The following is a 12,754-nucleotide window of genomic DNA, read 5'->3' as shown; positions in this document are numbered from 1 at the left end:
GTTTCCACCATCACTACAGGGCTATGGAGTTGAGCCAGCCTGACATTTTCCCACCAAGTTTCTATCCATTCCATCTCCGGAGCTTGTGCTCTTCCGCTTATGCTATCAACTCTCAGTTGTTAAATATATGGCATTGTAAATTCTTTATTGTAAGATTGGATTGTGGCAGCCTTCCAGGGGGAAAATAACCCACCAAAGCTGTGTGCTGTAGTTCCTGCCTTGAGAACAAATCAAGCTACCCTTTTTTTCAATAATCTTCGCTGGGCTAATCTTTGAAAAATAATTAAAATATATTAATGCACTTGTAATATAGTCAATATTATTTTTTTAAAAAAGCATGTCATAGATTATAAAATTCAACTATTTGTTTAGCTGAATTAATAAATTGACTGCGTTCAAGGACATGGTCAGGTTCATGAAAAGAGTTGTTTGATTTTTTAAAAAATATTAGTATAAATTAGGACTGTATTGAGGGTGTTCTTGTTCTATGTATATAATGACGAAGAATTAATGTTCTGATGTTTTTTTATTTATTGTATGATTCAAACAAAGGCCTCATGCACTACAACACACATAGTAATTAAAATGCAGGCAAAATATGAACATAAAATCAAGTAAATCAAAACTGTGAGAGAGGCACCAGTCAATTCCTATAGACTAATGCTACAGATGGAAATAATTTCTCCACTGACCTTCATAAACATTTTTCATTTACAAGAAAAACAATTGTCTTTTCATCTTGGGAAAATTTTAAATTTAAATAGGCTTATACATTCTGATCTCTAATTGAATATAGTGGGCATAAGAATTGAGTTGCAGATTTAACTTCCATCCATATGTAGGTATGATTTTCATATAGTAGATTGTTGCCTTGAAGAGTAATATGTTGACTCAGGTAAGGGGGGTGGGATCCTATACATGTTTTTGAACAACTAGTTAGGAAGAATGTAAGGAGAAGGGAAAATTCTACCATAATAAATATGAGAAATGTTAGCCCTATCTCTCAGAATAGCTAAATCCCCAATCTCCAAAAAATCTGCTAAAGTTTCATCAAGCCTTAGGATAAATATGGTCTTCACCAACCACAATGTATCAATCAATATTCTAAGTCAGCTAGGACTGGGCCAATGCTGCTAAGAGACATAGAAATTCGGAAGCAGATTTTTCCATGTGGATCCCAAACTATAGAGATGGGAAGTAGCCAGAAGTAGTTGGAGTTCCTCTAAAGCTAGAAGCAGAAGTTGGTGAAAATGGTTGGGACAGCCTTACCAGTAATTGTTGATTATCAGTAGTACATTGATAGTCAGTTGTCTAAATGAGAGAGTAGGAACCCCTTTCGTTTCTCCTCTGTAGCTCTCCTATTTATGGGAGATGCTTGTCTCATGATCTGTTTGATCACATTTGTCTGTCATGGCATTTGGTGGAGATTGTTCACTATCAGTCTCCTAGGTCTCCCTACCCTTCCCTTCCTCAAGAGAGGAGAAAGAATTTTAAAATAATTAATTCTCTTGAATATTCAAAATTATACTTCACTCAGATTTATTTATTTTTTAAAAAAATCAAATCAACCTTTGAAAACATTTTTAAAAATATGTATGTTGAAGTTTGAACTGCTAGCCAACATTTATAGTCTTCTCTGAAACAATACTGAGTTGGACACCTGGCCCTCCAATTTGGCTTAAGCATAGGCATTGTCACAGGGTTAGTTATCATTGTTCGTAAACCAGGCAATTATGGAGAACAGGGCTATTATTCTTATTTAGTCTGGAAGACATATTGAGGATGTCTTTGCAGACTACAGATTACAGTCTTTCTCTGCTCCGCTCACTATTAATTCTATACAATTAGCTTTGTAGAATGCCTTATTCTAAAAATACATAGCTAGGATCTACCCAAATATAGGTACTCTTAAAGTGCAAGAATTAATAACTTAAAGGTTGTAGTCTTATCTGGGAATGGAAATAAACTCCACTAAGGTCAAGTCTACTTTTGGGCTATAAAGTCATGTGGTTTTAAAATGCTGGTATGAAATGAATTGTCTTTGGTCTTCTAAAATGGTCATTCATCCATTATGTTGAAATCAAATAAAGCCAACTATGAAGGGGTCATTGTGAAACATCAGAGTTATGTATGTCATTATAAACAATAATGCTGACAAAAGAATACTTTCCCTCAGGCATTTTCTCCAGTTAAAAGCAAATATCTGTTTCTTTATTAAAATTTTCCTCTACTGCAGTCTTCATGGACATCAACAATAGCAGGAGCACTGTCTCTTTCTGTAAATACATAGGTCTACCTACTTTCAACAGAGTCCTACTTCATCTTTTGCATATACCCTAAAATTATTGGATTTCAATCTGCACTGGAAGCAACACTTTGGATATATTTTCTGAGGACAATTCAATCCCTCTTTTCCATTTTCTGAGAAGAAAATGCATTTTCCTTCCCACTGTGTCTCAAAAAGGCATCAGCAGTTATCCAAATCAAGTTCAGTCTTTGATAAGAAAGATCCAAGGGACAATTCAGCATGACGCTTCATTATTTTTTGTGCTCTTGAAAGCTTGCCTGTGAATCTCATGAATATTGTCATAGCTAAAACTGGGTGCTGCAAACAGTCGAGCAAGTTGAAGGAGCTTTATAAATAAATGTTGATGCAAGTTATAAATAAACGTTGATTTCTTCATGCTTAAATAAGATCAAAGGTATTTCAACATCCTCGTCAAGGTAGCCCTGCAAGCTATAACTGCTTCTTCTATATTTTTATGTGAGTATAAATCTGTTTCCAAGGCCTGATTTCAGCTGACACTGGACTAAGAGCTCTTTCAGAACATGCATATCAATAATTAAGCAAATTAGATATTTCTGTTTCACATCTTGCATTTGGGGAAGAACAAAGAAATTTGACTTCACATCCTACTTTTTCCATCGCAGCAAATTTGTAGAGCACTCTGTTCATTCTTTTGTCCAAATGTGGTCTGGAAATATAACTTGTCATGAAGCTACGGTTCTCTATTGTGGTTTTCCACAGGTTGACTGTGTTGGGTAGATGGAGGAAAGTAAGAATTTCAAGAACCTTTTTCTGTGTATTAGAACTGCTCTGCTACAGCAGAATATAGGAGCTACAGTAATGCTTGTGTTTGTTGTTGGGTTACAACATAGGGTACCTTACAAGTGAATAACATTTACTTACTGTATCTTTCAATAAAAAATAAATATTTGGTACTCCTGATGTGGGAGGAAGATTGATTTATAAAAATCAGTAGTGAGGCTCTTTTCATCTGTTATATTACCACATTCCACCTTCCATTAATCAAGAGATCTAAACATTTATAAATAATAATGCATTAAAAAAATAGCCCAATGCATATTTAATTGTTTTAATTGGGAAACTAGGATATATATATATTTAAGTGAATGAAACAGGGAATCATAGAGTCCAAAGAAGCTACTTAGGCCAACCATCCACCACAGATGCCAGTCTTGTTTCCTTGGACATACCCAATAAAGGTCAACACTCTGGGTAAATGATTCTACTACCAAATTGTTCTTATTGTTAGGAAGTGTAGTTCTTTTTTCTCCTAATGTTCAAAGAAGAATCTGCCATCCAGATGCCAACCTAAATCCATTATTCCATGGCTTGCATTCTAGACTAAGAGAGGACTAAATTTGTCTTCAATAAGGCTTCCCTTTAGATAGATTTGGAGTGTTATTCTAACTAGCCTCAGTTTTCTCTTTTCAAACTAAGTTTATAGACCAGTAGTGGGATTCAAATCCCGACGCTACCGGTTTGCTCATGGGCGCACGTGTGTGAGCGCACACACACGATGCTTCCGCGCATGTGCAGAGATGTCTGGGCAGGTGGGCAGAGCCTCCCGCCACCGCCGCTACCAGTTTGCCCAATCCAGGGCAAACCAGTAGCAACCCACCACTGTTACAGACCCTCTTTGAATGTCTCCCTGTTTCTCAAAAGTACAATGTCTGGAACTGGATGCAATACTCAAAATAATCAACCCTAAAAAGGAAGTATCACTTTCCATGATTTGGCAACTATTTAGCTTTTATTTGACCTGATGGTCAATACTGTACATGTCCATAGTAAAAAAAAACAACAAACTAACTATAAGATGTAAATTTGCAGTTGGATTCTAATAGGATTTTCTCATGCATTTAGTCACTTCCCTCAAAAGAAGGAAAGAAATTTATCAAGGAAAAAAAATAAGAAAATTAATTTACTCCATCATTTAAAAGATCCTTCTCTGTCTCAAAAAGAAATTGAAGATTTCTCGTTCATTTGGTTTTAAAGGAGCATAAACGGTCAGGTTAATATCAGATCAGCTCCTCTTCACAGTAGCCATATTGTCCCCTCTAAAACACTGAAGCATTTGTGAAGAAATTGCCAAGACTGCTGTCAAAATTTAGTGTCTCAAACTCTTCCCTACCAGGATCAGCTGTTTACCAGATTTTTGACCAGTAGCATAAAGGATATACAGGACAGGATCCAACAGTGAAGAGGAAGAACAGATAGCAGATATCCCTCTTAAAATGCTAATTTCACTTCATCTGGGAGACACTTTGAAATGTATGTTCCAATTAAAATATATTTATCATACTATTCCCAGTCCAGGAAATTAACTTTTTTTATAAAAAAAGGAAAAAGAATGAACGCCTACCGAAGTATCATTTATAATGAAGAAGCTCAATAAGTGGTGATGCTTCCCAGTCATATTTCATTACTCTTTAGACCGGGAGCAAATGGAAAGAAGCACCCAGAATCTAACACCATTTGCCAACCTTGAAAACTTGATAATGAAGAATAACACTGTCATACAGTCAGGGATACCTGACATGTCCTGGGGACAGAAATATGTTTCATTAATAACTGTGCTAATTTGAAGGCCACATATGAACTGTTAATTGAACTTCCTTGTAGGAGGACTGGTTAATTAGGTTACTGATCAGGCTTTACAGTCTGCAGGGCCTCATCTTGTTAAAATCTTTAATTTATCTTAACTATCCTTTATTCTAGCTAGTATTCAAAAGGGAAAAATAACAGGGACCACCATTTTATTCACTGTGGTTCTTCCACTCTTTCTGGAGGAAACATTTATCCAGGCTAAACATCTGCAATGCTACCTAAATGGAAAGGAGTTCAGAAATGTCAGCAGCAAAAGGGTCAGACAACAGCATATTTCTGAGGTTAAAGAGTTTGATCCTATTAGTCAAATTTAACATCAACTGGACTGTTTATCTAGGATGCCTATTAAAAATTTTTAAATGGTGTGGGGTGAAAGTAAGAATTATGTGGTTTGTTGCACAGTTAGCCAGAGATACTCAGACTAGATTTGACATTTTATCCACTTATCAAATCCTTCCTAAGCAAAGGATTTGGGATAGGTAGATATTGATGTTTGATGGTGTTAGAGGTATTGTCACACGATGTAAGCTGTTTTGAGCTGCTTTTTTTTTTTTTCCAATTTACATATGTTCGTTCATGCATGCAGGCCTCTGCACCTTCACAGCCCTATTGGTTCGGGGTTCCCCAAAACAGTCCCAGTTTCTCATGTGGTCCCTTGGAAAAATTAATTGCCCACCCCTGTTTAAAGCTATCCAGAAAGGGATACATACATTCCCTGACCTCTGAAGAGCTCATTGTCTGGAGTTATGGAGTAAAGAACCACACAAGTAGTTTCAAAAATGTAAGTGGAAAAAGTCCAAAGCATGTAAGATTTTCTTGAATGTTGAGCATCTCTTGGCCCGGTCTGTGCAATGAGGGACAGAAAGTCAACACAGAGATACTTTTACAGCATTTTTTTTACAGCAGCAAAATTTGCATTTTCTGTGGTTAGCATTTTGCTAAATCCTTGCCAAAGTCTCTTGTTTGTGGTGGGCAAAAATGTACGGTAATAAACAGGCAAACAAACAAATTTAGAGTCAAATCAGCTATCGCACATCCTAGCTTGGATTGAGGGAAAGATAGCTACCATGGTACCAGAAATAGATTCAGCCGCCTTCCTTACTGTTAAGTCTGCTGGGTCTCTCCATGTAGAGACAATACGAATGGGGGGCAGGGACTGAAAAGAGCCTAAATAAATAAATTAGCAGATCCCACTACACAGCACATTGATTATTAGTTTGTCTAACTAAATTAGATGCTAGTCTCCTAATGTTATTTGATTGTTTTGACAATGAAATTGACAGTTGCACAGAGGTAGACAGATAGATGATAGAGATAGATGATAGACAAAGAGAGAGAGAGAGAGAGAGAGATGATAGATGGATGGATGGATGGATGGTGGGCTGCAACTGGTTTAACAACCAGTTCTGTGAGTGCATGTTTTGCACGTGCGCACACCTAATGTGCATGTGCACAGCGTTCAAAATACAGCAATTTGAAGCTCAGCTGCTTACCTTCTTAGGCAGCCCCAGTAAGTAGAACAGCTGAGGCGTGGAAATCAGTTGTGCTGCGTGAATCAGCTGAATCAGAAAGAAGGAAATATAGGACAGGATAGGGCGGGGGGGTGGGTGGGCGTGGCCAGCTGATGATCGGAACTCCAGTTTGCTAGAACCAGTCTGAACTGGCAGCAGCCCACCACTGAGATAGATAGATAGATAGATAGATAGATAGATAGATAGATAGATAGATAGATAGATAGATGGATGGATGGATGGATGGATGGATGGATGGACGGACGGACGGACGGACGGACGGACGGACAGACAGACAGACAGACAGATAGATGATAAATACATAGATAGATAGATGATAGATAGATAGATAGATAGATAGATAGATAGATAGATAGATGATAGATGATAGATGATAGATGATAGATGATAGATGGATGGATGGATGGATGGATGGATGGATGGACGGACGGACGGACGGACGGACGGACAGACAGACAGACAGACAGACAGACAGACAGATAGATAGATAGATAGATAGATGATAGATGGATGGATGGATAGATGATAAATAGATGATAGATAGATAGATAGATAGATAGATAGATAGATAGATAGATGATAAATAGATGATAGATAGATAGATAGATAGATAGATAGATAGATAGATAGATAGATAGATGACAGATGATGGATGGATGGATGGATGGATGGATGGATGGATGGATAGATAGATAGATAGATAGATAGATAGATAGATAGATAGATGATAAATAGATGATAGATAGATAGATAGATAGATAGATAGATAGATAGATAGATAGATAGATGATAGATGATAGATGATAGATGGATGGATGGATGGATGGATGGATGGATGGATGGATTGATTGATGGATAGATGATATATAGATGAGAGAGAGAGAGAGAGAGAGAGAGGGAGGGAGGGAGATAATGATGTTTTACAGAAAGCAAAGTAGGCTATTTTCAGCTACTTCAGAAAATTGTGTTCTTTCTGCTGCTTCTTTCTGCTCCCCTGCTACCCACCTACCTGCCCACATGTCCATGATTCATTTCTGTATGTTTCTCCATATTTTAAAAAATTCAAAAGACTATCCTCCCTGCCTTCCAGTTCACACTTTACACTAACTCAGCTAATAAAAGTAAACTCCTGAAAGTGTTTGCAATCTGATGACGATGAGTTTACAGAATAACAGGGTTGGAAAGGATCTTGGTGGTCTTCTAATGCAATCCCCTGCAGGAAATCCTACACCATTCTGGACAAATAGCTGTCCAATCTTTTCTTAAAAACCTCCAGTGATGAAGCACCCCACAACTTGGTGGAGGCAAGCTGTTCCATTGATTAATTGTTCTCACTGTCAGGAAATCTCTCCTTAGTTCTAGGTTGGATTTGTCTTTGATAAGCTTCCATCTGTTATATCTTGTCCTGCCCTCAGATGCTTTGGAGAATAGGTCCTCCCACTCCTCTCAGTGGCAGCCCCTCAAATATTGAAGACTGCTGTCATGTCAAATATAGAAAAGGCAAGTAATGTTAAATGTGCTTTTGGAAAGGTCTATCAATTGAAAATAGTGGTGTGATAAGGCTCAACTTCCGGGGCCTTTTCTTTTATTTATTGACAATTTACATAATTTTTACAAGCCATGATTGTGAAATTATCATTGTGGTTCTGTCACAATCACCCTGGCAACAATTACAAGTCCTGTCAGAGTATAATTCTGGAATAATTGTTCTAATATATACCCATATATATCACGCAAGTATGATAAGGACAGTGTTCATCATTGTGTGAATAGACCATCATTTACTTCCAAACACAGACTGACAATCCATTTCAAAGCAATGGCAAGTCCTTCTAATATCACCTGATGGCTAGAAAAGATGTAATTTAAAAAAAACGACCACAACTCTAGATAGGTACAATGTTCCTGCTCCCATGCATTCTGAAACACTGTACACCCCTAATATTAATTCCTTCTTCTTATCCTAAAGAGGAACAAGGTACATATAAAGTAGAAAATAACGTTTCCATAGAATGGAAGGGGAAATCATGGAATATATTACTAATTGTATATATCAGTATTTGTTTTCTGTTATATAGACAATGATAAGGGTTTTTCTCAGCGGAGAGAATTTAAGCAGCATTTAAATAATGAAAAATTGGTGGATCAGGTCTTTAGAAAGGATCCACAATAACCTACTATATCATCGGTATAAAAGTAGTTCTTGGCTTACAACAGTTCATTTAGTGACCATTTAAGGTTACAACGGTACTAAAGAAAGTGCCATTGTGACCATTTTTCACACTTACAACCATCGCAACATCCCCATGGTCACGTGATTTACATTCGGATACTTGACAGCTGAGTCATATTTATGAAGGTTACAGAGTCCCAGGGTCATGTGATCCCCTTTTGCGACCTTTTGACAAGCAAAGTCAACAGGGAAACCAGATTCACTTAACAACCGTGTTACTAATTGAACAACTGCAATGATTCCCTTAACCACTGTGGCAAGAAAGATCATAAAATGCAACAAAATTCAGTTTGCAAATATCTCACTTACTAACAGAAATGTTGGGCTCAGTTGTGGCCATAATTCAAGGACTACACGTATATCCTACTGTTCCTTGCGAATTTAAGCAGGTGGTTCAGTTCAAACTAATAATTTATCAGTACAATCTCTGGTCATCTGTGCAAGTCACTAGTCCTCAGCTACAAAGGACAAGTCACGCTAAGGGCAAAGTGAATTAGAACTCATGGCTCGCCTGAAGTTCCTGGGATAGTTTTCAGCTGCTTCAGCCAACAGGGATCATTTTAATTTGGAAGCAGGCTACAAAGTTTTCAAATATACCATATGAAACAAACAAAACAAAAAAATACAATTCCAGAACATCTGGAAGAATCCCAGATTCCACAACCTGTCTAGTTAGAATATGATTTTTCTAATTCTCCCTACAGTGTCCCAAAGGTGCTTTTTTTCAGGAGGCAACTGGACTTTCTAGTTTTTTTCTCCTTTAAGACTTTTCGCTTCTCATCCAAGAATTGATCCTGTGAGCCCTGAGGACGTGGACAGGATTCTGGGTAGACTGAATGCGACCACTTGTTTATTGGACCCGTGTCCTTCCTGGTTAGTACTGGCTTCCTGGGAAGTGACACGAGGCTGGCTCCAGGGGATTATAAATGCTTCGCTGAGTGAGGGTGACTTTCCCGCCGCCTTGAAAGAGGCGGTGGTGAGGCCTCTCCTCAAGAAGCCTTCCCTGGACCCGGCAATGTTGGTAAATTATCGTCCGGTCTCCAACCTTCGCTTTGTTGCGAAGGTTGTTGAGAGTGTGGTCGTGCAACAGCTCCCCCAGCACCTGGATGAAACGACGTATCTGGATCCGTTCCAGTCGGGCTTCAGGCCCGGGTACAGCACGGAAACGGCATTGGTCGCGTTGGTTGATGATCTCTGGAGGGCTCGGGACAGGGGGTGCTCCTCTGTCCTGGTCCTGTTAGATCTCTCAGAGGCTTTTGATACCATCGACCATGGTATCATGCTGCACCAGTTGGAAGAGTTGGGGGTGGGAGGCACTGTGTTGCGGTGGTTCTCCTCCTTCCTCTCTGACCGGGACAGAGGTCGACCCCAAGGCCCCTCATATGTGGGGTGCCACAAGGGTCGGTCCTCTCGCCTCTCCTGTTCAACATTTATGTGAAGCCGCTGGGCGAGATCATCCGTGGTTTCGGGGTGGAGTACCATCAGTATGCTGACGACACCCAGCTGTACATCTCCACCCCGGATCACCCCAACTATGCCCTTGAAGTGATGTCCCGGTGCCTGGAGGCCGTACGGATCTGGATTGGGAGGAACAGGCTCAGGCTCAACCCATCCAAGACTGAGTGGCTGTGGTTTCCGACGTCCCGATATAGTCAGTTGACGCCATCACTGACTATTGGGGGTGAATCATTGGCCCCCACGGAGAGGGCTCGCAACTTGGGCATCCTCCTGGATTCACGGCTATCTTTAGAAGAGCACTTGACGGCCGTGACCGGGAGGATTTTTCATCGGGTTCGTCTGATTCGCCAGTTGCGTCCCTTTCTGGATCGGGACTCGTTACGCACGGTCACTCATGCCCTTGTCACCTCCCGCCTGGACTATTGCAACGCTCTCTACATGGGGCTCCCCTTGAGGAGCACCCGGAGGCTCCAACTGGCGCAGAGTGCGGCCGCGTGGGTGGTAATGGGAGCGACATGGCGTTCCCATGTAACATCCCTCCTGCACGAGCTGCACTGGCTCCCAGTGGTCTTCCGGGTGCGCTTCAATGTTTTGGTTACCACATTTAAAGCATTCCATGGCTTAGGACCCGGGTACTTGCGGGACCGCCTACTACCACCAATAGCCTCCCACCGGCCGGTACGCTCCCATAGAGAGGGGCTCCTCCGGGTGCCGTCAGCCAAACAATGCCGACTGGCGGCCCCCAGGGGAGAGCCTTCTCTGTGGGGGCACCTACTATCTGGAACGAGCTCCCCCCAGAGATATGGAGGATCCCGGATCTGCGCACCTTCCGCCGCGCCTTAAAGACCTTACTATTTCATCAGGCCGGCCTGGCCTAATTTTCCCCCTCTTTTATAAAAGATTTTTAAAATTTTAAATATCTTTTAGTATTTTATATATTCAATTTTAAATTGGTTTTAAAAGTTTGGGGTTTTAAATTTGTCGGGGCCAAAATTATTTAATTTGATTTTATTCTATTTTTTAAATTTTGTATTGTATGTGTTTTTATTGTTTGGCTGTGCACCGCCCTGAGTCCTTCGGGAGTAGGGCGGTATAGAAATCTAATAAAATGAAATGAAAAAATGAAGAAGCTTCTTCAGCTCTGACAGGATAGTGGGGATTTACATTCCTTGCAGACAGTTGGTCATTTGCATCCTTTTAGAGGGTCGTTGAAACACTTGGAGGTTTATCTGTGTCCTCAGGGTCACCTGAGTAGTGCTAATGGTTCCTGTACTCTGCCATTCCCACCGCCCTCTGGAAATCCATTCCTACTCCCACACCATTCCAAGGATGTTCATCCCAAATAGTATAGCTAAAAATTGGGATGAACACTTTTGGGACCTTTGGGACAACCATGACCGGGATGACTGAGACTTTCTACAGTCATCCTACAGTGTTCACAGTATCCAAAATGACCAGACTGGTCTAAAGTGTTCTACCTTGAGCAGGGAGGTTAGACTGGAAGACCTTCAAGGTTCCTTCTGCCCCTATGATTCTATGTTCTAATATCGGACCGTAATTACTTACATGCCAGAAGACTCACTGAAGAGGTAGCAAATTCTACAGCTGAATGCCTCTTCTTCTGCATCACCTCCACTTAAAAAGCTTCTCCGTGGTTCAGCTAATATGCTTAAGCACGGCTGTCTTGAAATGGTTTTGCTTAGCTTGAAAGCGGAGATGAGACGAAAGGGAATATAACTCATCCGGCAATTACTCATAGCAGCTTAGGGAAGACAAGGTCTCCTACTCCACTCCTCTCGGTTTCGAAAGGGCAGTCATCCCTTGAAGTAGTAATCTAACATTTCAACTTGCATGCAATCCTGGTTTTTATTAATGCTCTTAAAAACACGCAGTGCTTCTTCTTATTATTCCTTAGGCAGACAGAGATTTAAAAACACATTCTCCCCAATCCATACAGCGACGGCGGACAATGATTGAGTATCCAAAGGGTTAAAAAATGAGGAATGTGACTGAGGGTTGGCAGGTTCATGAGTGCTGGAACTCGATTTGGGGGAGGAGGTGTTGAAAGTTATCTTGATATTTTTTTTAACTGCAGGACAGGTAATCCTCAATAAGAGCCTTGGTGGTGCAGCGGACTAAAGTGCTGTTAAATAGCACTTAGCTACCAGCTGCCTGCAATTACTGCGAGTTCAAATCTCACCAGGCTCAAGGTTGACTCAGCCTTCCATCCTTCCGAGGTAGGTAAAATGAGGACCCGGATTGTGGGGGCAATAAACTGACTTTGTATAAAAAAGAACACTGCTTAGGGGGAGCCAAAAGCCCTACTAAGCAGGTATATACAAAAGTATGAAGGCTATTGCTTAACGCATTGTAAGCCGCCTGGAGTCTCCGGAGAAGGGTGGCATATAAATCGAACCAATAAATAAATAAATAAATAAATAAATAAATAAATAAATAAATAAATAAATAAACTTACGACCACAATGAACCCAACATTTCTGTTCCTGAGTGAGGAATTTGTGAAGTTTTGCCCCATCTTACAACTTTTCTTGCCACGTTTGTTAAGTGAATCACTGCAGTTGTTAAATTAGTGACCCAGTTATTAACTGAATCTGG

The sequence above is a fragment of the Pituophis catenifer genome, unplaced genomic scaffold (genome assembly GCF_029215685.1).
Source record: "Pituophis catenifer annectens isolate HBS135680 unplaced genomic scaffold, rPitCat1.0.hap2 SCAF_1, whole genome shotgun sequence".
NCBI lineage: Eukaryota > Metazoa > Chordata > Lepidosauria > Squamata > Colubridae > Pituophis > Pituophis catenifer.
This window is presented reverse-complemented; position numbering follows the sequence as displayed.